The sequence below is a fragment of the Fukomys damarensis genome, unplaced genomic scaffold (assembly GCF_012274545.1).
Source record: "Fukomys damarensis isolate Sample0158 unplaced genomic scaffold, DMR_v1.0_HiC HiC_scaffold_37, whole genome shotgun sequence".
Lineage (NCBI taxonomy): Eukaryota > Metazoa > Chordata > Mammalia > Rodentia > Bathyergidae > Fukomys > Fukomys damarensis.
In genome coordinates, this window is record NW_022900949.1 from 34,708,059 (window position 1) to 34,714,714 (window position 6,656).

Here is a 6,656-nt window from a genome sequence, read left to right on the forward strand (position 1 = left end):
GCATTTTTTTTTTTTTAAGATTTTTTTTGTTTGTTTGTTTTTTTGTTTTTTGAGACAGTGTCTCACTAAGTAGCTCAGGCTGGTCTAGAACTTACAGCAATCCTCCTACCTCAGCCTCCCAAGTGCTGGGATTACAGGCGTGCGCCACCATGCCCGGCTTTTTTTTTTTTTTTTTTTTTTTTAATGTAAGCCTTGGGAAATAAATGTCTTTTGCCTTCTTTGAGCCTTTATGGAAGAGGATCTCTACTCACAGCCCGAGTAGAGTCTGGGAACAGGGAGTGGCTCTGAGCTTTGTCGTATGCTCCCCTGAGTCACCATGTTCTGCTACAGGCACCCCTGACATCTTGTTGCTAAATCAGACACGGTGAACTGTGCCACAGTCCCTGCCTGGAGGAGTTTTCAGCAATGTTTGTAAGGCCCATTTGGAATTCATTCCTCCAGACGCCGAATTTTGTTCAGGACCAACAGAGAAATGACTTTGGAAATCTTGTCCTACCTAGTAGCTGCTGCAGAGATTTGGTTAATCAATAGAAAGACTGCTCCTTCAGGTACCACAGCCTCACCCACAAAGTCTCTCCCATCGCACTCCATTGTAATCACCCCTTTAGACACTGACACAGATAGTAGGCGGTGCATACCAGGATTCCAGCTCTGGCAGTCCCGAGGCTCTCCCTGCCCTCAGGAGCTTGGAATCTGGCCGTGAATGACGGAAGAGCTCTGCTCAGAAGAAGAAGCACCAAGGCCTTCCTGTGTCCTGGGAGCCAAGTGCTGAGGTGGCTGGGAGCAGTGCTTCCTGGGGGAGTGGGGTCACAGAGGGGACACGAATGTGCTTGGGGTGTAAGAGCTCTCCGAGGAAGGGGAAAGGGCTGCTGAGGGATTCCCCATCCTTCACATGTGCGGCCCAGAAGCCAGTTGTAGCATATTCTCTGTGTGAATATTCTCTGTTCCTGCCTTTGGAGGCTCCTTCTCTGTGACCAGCCCAGCCCACGCCATTGGGTCTCATCTGGGCGACAGGGGCCTGCTCTGGCTGAGCTCCCTGCTGCTGTTCTTGTTACCAGGAGTGTATTGGTAAACAGTGGTCGTTTTACATCACAAACCGGAATCACGCCACTCCTGCTTTTAGAACTCCCCTGTAGCTTCCCCACTGTATGAAGTATAAAGATCGGATTTCTTACCCTGGCACGGAAGCCGTGATACAACCCAAATACCGCTCACTCCTGTAGCTGCTTTCCATCATGCCTTCCCTTCTCCCGTCAATCTGACCTTTTTGTTCTCTTTTGAAACCAATAATCGTATCTCCGCCTCAGGACCTCAAGACCCTCTGTGTCAGCTGGGAATGATCTGGTCTGGAGAGCAGTCTTGGGCCGTGGCCATAGCAACTCCGTTTTATGGTGGGTACCTTCGAGCTGTCCCGTGGGCCCTCCTGTGTGCTAAGGCTTTGTGCAATCCTTGTCACCGCATTTGCTGAGACCAGTGGAATCCAAAGAGGACGGCTCCACAGGGCACATAAACACATAATTCTTCCTCGGGCTTTGGATGGGGGGGTTTGTGTTTAATTCTGATTCTTGCTTTTGCTTTTTTTCTTTTCTGCCGTGTAGTTTAGAGTCCTGAGTAAACAGGAACTCAGTAAGCAAGGGGTGGAGACGCTAGGACAGCTGCCCGTGAGTGTCTGTGCCCCGTAAGTGACGCCCCCATGGACTCACTGACTTGGCCCAGTTGTTCTTGGCCCCTTCCCAATTCAGGGGCAGGCGTTGCTTTTACATCTCCTGGGGAAATGTACAGAACAGATCTATATATTTGCAAAATGCCTTTCTTATTTGCCTTCTCAAATATCCACCCCCCCATGCCTTCCCTGGCCATTTGACCTAAAGCAGCAGCCCTGTCACTACCCCTAGATCCTGCTTCTTTTCCAATAATATTTATGTCCAAACATTATATGTTTGTCTTATGCAGCCCCAGTAGCACGATAAGCTTGATCAATATTTGCAAAACAATGGGTGAATTAAAACATCATCCCTCAATCCCTTCTTGACTTTCAAGACCTTGGCAACTTTGAGATGACAGGCCCGTCATTTATTTATTTATGATTCTCCCAGCGGTGTGCAGTTCCTGGGGGTGCTGCAATACCAGCTCTGTGTGATCACGGGGTGGAGCAAGCTCAGCAAGCTCGTATCCTGTCTTCCTGACCACAGGTCCATTTGGTAGAGGATGCTTCAGATCCTCAGCTGTAAGAATGACGCTGCAGTAGATCTTAGCCAAGGGGACCAGAGGCAACAGGCGTCGATTTCTAGTCGTTTCCTATCTTTGGATGTTCCCAGTGTCATCTTATGATTCCACCCAAGTCTTGCACCTTTGCAGGGGTGACAGGGATGAAGGCTGTGCCCAATGCATGCGGTCCTCTCAGGTGCTGTCCACTTATGACTGGACTCATTACTGAGACTTTTCTTTTTTGGTACTGGGGAATGAACTCTGGTCCTTGCACTTGTGAGGCAGGCAATACTGAAACTCTTCACTGAGGGTTTTTATGAAGGTGATGTTTTAGTCAGGTAGGGTTGCCAAAATAAAATTTGTGTGGCTTAGCCAGGTGTGGTGGTGCATGCCTGTAATCACAGCACTTGGGAGGCTGAGGCAGGAGGATCACTGAGAGTTCGAGACCAGCCTAGGCTACATAGCGAGTTCCAGGTCAGTTTCAACTACATAGTGAGACCCTGTCTCAAAAAAATTTTTTTTGTGCGGCTTAAGCCACTGGTCTCTGTATTTTCTGTGTCTAATCTTTCTTGTAAGAATACGAATGATATTGGGTAAGGGCCCGTTTCCCTGATCTCATTTTACCGTAGTCACCTTGTTAAAGGACTTAAATACAGTGGCAGTCTGCCTCACTAGGGGCTACAGCTTCAATGTAGAAATTTAGGGAGACACCGTCCAGCCCATAACAAGTGGTGTCTGTTTGGCTTTGTCATTTGAGACTTACTCGTTTCCTGCTTTGTTAATGAATGAGTCGTTTGGAAAGATGCTTGCCATGGTGTATCCCGTTCCGCATTTAAATTTATTCATTTAGTTTATATTAGAACGTGGACTCATGGTTTCTATTTCATTTAATGGATTACAGTCCATTTCCACCATCAGCCACCTTGACGTTAGGTTTGGCCCATAGCGCCCCCTCCAGGCTGGCTTCTCTGTACTCTGGACATCTGATCGTTTACATCCTTCCTCTCAGGCACAAGACCTGCAGGCTCACCTTCTTTCCTGACCCAACCCCAAGTCAGTCATTTCCACAGGAAGCCCTGGTTGCTTTCAGGGAGCACGGTGTCCAAAAGCCAAGACGGGTGCTGGCTTGTGCCTTGTTCCTGAGGTGTTGCTGCCCTCCGACCCTGCCAGCAGACAGAGTGAGGCATGTATGTGCGCAACACACTGATGTCTATTTATTTTTGTCTGTGTTTCCACCTGCGTATCTATCAGTCATCTCTCTTGTCTGTGTCAGTCACCGTCTCTAATCTGTCATCTATATCTACCTATATTTATTGCCATCACCTCTATATTAGCCACAGAAGTTCTCTCCTCCTTCGAATTGAGTGCACATTAGTTTTCTTCATTTCTATATTTTAAGTCCCTTTCCAGAGAGGAGGAACTTGGTAGCCTACTTTTGATATATTTATTTCTCTGTAACGAATGTCCTGGCCTTAGTCCCCCTCCCTCGGGCTCCGTCTGCTTGTGCTGGGCCACCTGTCCCGTGAGTTGTCCTTACCGTGACCAGGAGGGGCCACCCCTTCGTGCAGGTCCCCACCCAGCCCCGGGCTGGACTCCCCATGCCAGCTGTGCCTTCCTGATTAGCACGTGCCTGTCACCCTTTTCAGGTCCTGACACCTGCTCTGTCCACACAGCCTCCCCACCCGGGATTGTACAGTATAGTCTAGGACAGAATAGTATACGACAGCCTTCCCACCCACCTCGCTCTGCCGGCCTATGGCTTTAGACTGAATTATTCAAGAAGGGGAGGATGAAGAGGCAGGAGAGGTGGACGGGCTATTTCTGTTTTGTTTTCTTGTTTGAATTAGTTGTTGTAGCGCGTCTTTTCTGCAGCCTTTACTTTCCTTTGCACGTATTCCTTTCAGTTCCATGCAGATGGCTGTACATATTGGACATAGCTACTTTTGATGAGCAGGTCCCTTCACAGATGAATTTTAATTTGGGCTTAATGGGCAGAGAAGGGTAAAATGTTTTAGGCTATGTTTTCATGTTCCATTTAGAAAACAGGCCTGCCGTCGCTAGGAAACAACATTGTCCTACCGTGTTTCAGCCACAGCTGGGTAAGGGCTCTTTGCTACATATTCTTTCCTTTTGTTGCCCTCTCCCATTCCTGGCCGGCAGCTTCCCTTTCCACGAGGGTGACGGGTGCCTCCGCCCCTGGGGAGAGGGCTCTGGCCTGAGAGCGGACGCGTGGCCCAGAAGTCTCTGGCAGCGTCACCTGGAAGGGTGAGGATTGCAAGGAGCGTGGTCTTCGTTCCCCTGAGATTGCAGGTGCCGAGAGCTGTGCCAGTTCAGGACCCTGAGGTCACCTTCGCTGCCACAGGGGAGGTGGCTTGAGGACGAAGTCAGCACAGAGGACGGGGAGAGAAAAGGAGACTCCACCCGGTGGCGCAGTCACAGCCCCGAAGTCCTCAGGGGCAGAAGCCAGGGACCCTCTGGCCTTCTGGATACAAGGATTGATACTGTCTTCTCCATTAGGCTGGAATGAGTTGGTTTTCAGTTAGAGTGGGGTGAATTTATAGCGATAGTGAGGGCAAGAGAAACAGCCCTAAGATGGTTTGGTAACATGCATGTGGTATGTACACGCGCGCGCGCACACACTCACACACACGCACGCACATAAACACACACACACACACGCGCACACATACACTTTTCTTTTTTAGGTATAGAGATTTTTGCCTCAGATGGAGCCCTGAATGAACGTTCCGAGTACAGTACCCTAATTGGGCCCCGGATGGGAGTGCGCAGGCCGGACGCCATTGTCTTGCTCTCCTTTAGCCTCTCAGGGCTTTCTTGTGCACACCCGTGACGCCCCAAGGTCTGCAGGGTGAAGATCAAAGCAAAGCCTTCAAGTAATAAATGTGCAACCTGAAGGGCGTTTTCTCTACCGTAGGATCTAATTTTAAAGTTCCAAGTACCAAATACCCCACCAGACTTTATGGCACATTTGCAGAGTCTAAATGTCTCACCTAAGAGTAATCTCGGAGAACATCAATTAAGCTAGGCTGCATGTGACGGTACCTAGACGCAATCCTGGCTGGCGCAGAGAAGGCAGCGTGATGTCGTCCTCGACGGTGGAGGTGGCATCAGATCGGTGAGCGGATTCTCCAGCAGCGGCCCGGGCTCCTAGGGCTGCAGGATGGAGTTCAGTCTCCCTCCCCTCTGTTTCAGCGAACACAGCCGGGCACACCAAGGGATATCCCGACGACTGATCCCGCCGCCCATCTACAGCTGCTCTGGTCGTCGCAGCCTGAGGGGAATCTCCATGTCTGACACCAAGCGCAAGCATTTGTCTAATGCTGCCGGACACTGATTTGAGTATAAAACATACCACTTGGATCGGAACCTAAAAGAGATGGCGAACTCTCACAGACAGGTAAAGGGATTTGTTGGTGCTGGGAATCGGAGGTTTCATAACACCACAGTTCCAAAAATAAGAGCAGTACATTTCTTCTGTAAAGAGGGAAATTGCTTTACAGGAAGACCACTCTCTGTGCCCAGGGCGTTCGAACCAGGGCAGCCTGCAGGAAGCCAGTTTTCTCATTGAATCCTGGGAAACAGAATCAGAACTGAGTTAAAGAAAAGCCTTCCCTCCCTCCCTGTCCACCTCCCTCCCTGTCCACCTCCCTCCCATTTTGCCTCCCTTTCTTTCTTTTATAGGGGATTGAATACAGGGTCTTCAAGCTGAGCTATATCTCTAACCTTTTTAATTTTAAAATTTTGAAACAGGATCTTGCCGAATTGTTATGTTGCCCAGGCTGGGCTACACCATGTGATCCTCCTGCCTCAGCCTCCCAGAGTGCTGGGATGACAGGTGTGCGCCCCGATGCCTGGCCTTGGTTACTTCTTTGACCTTGTTTTCTCTCGTGCCTCCTTTTCCTTCTCTTTGTAGTGTGACTCCTGGCATACACGACTGGCTCAGGTTGCCTGTGGCCAGCTCACTCTGCCCTGCTATTTTCAGCCCTGTGGGGATGTAGTTTTGGATTAAAGTCACGTGTCTTGGCAGCACAAGTCACTCAGCTAATAAAGGCACAGCAGGCGCTGAAGTAACATCCAAATTAACCTTGTCTTAAGTGCAGATTTTCCAAGTGGATTGTAAATTCTTAACAGACTTGCTTTGGTGCAGGAAACATTTATTTCCTAGAACCACGCTTACTTCCTCCTAAAATGGTCTCAAATAGTTGGTTACATCATTAGAGGAAAATGCGGTTCATAGACATAAGTCAAAGCTGAGGCCAGAAGCCCAATTCCCACTAAGAAAACAAGTTGTATCAGCCAGTCAAGGTGACACAGGCCTGTAACTCCAGCATTGTGGGAGGCTGAGGCAGGAGGATCACAAGTTCTAGCCCAGCCTGGGTAACTTAGCAACATAGCAAGATCCTGCCTCCAAAAAAAAAAAAAAAAGG

General features: G+C 49.3%; 1 long non-coding RNA gene across 3 annotated transcripts in view; it reads left to right on the forward strand.

The window, feature by feature from the left end:
- The first annotated feature begins 227 nt into the window (after positions 1–227).
- The window catches only part of LOC104857749, a 35,899-nt gene continuing 29,470 nt past the window's right edge, over positions 228–6,656 (forward strand). For 2 of the 3 annotated variants that reach the window (XR_778948.2, XR_778947.2), the window contains exons 1-3: positions 228–1,391; positions 4,914–5,344; positions 5,422–5,626. This is a non-coding gene — a long non-coding RNA (uncharacterized LOC104857749). The remainder of the gene's footprint in view (positions 1,392–4,913; positions 5,345–5,421; positions 5,627–6,656) is intronic. The other variant, XR_778949.2, reaches the window with a different exon arrangement.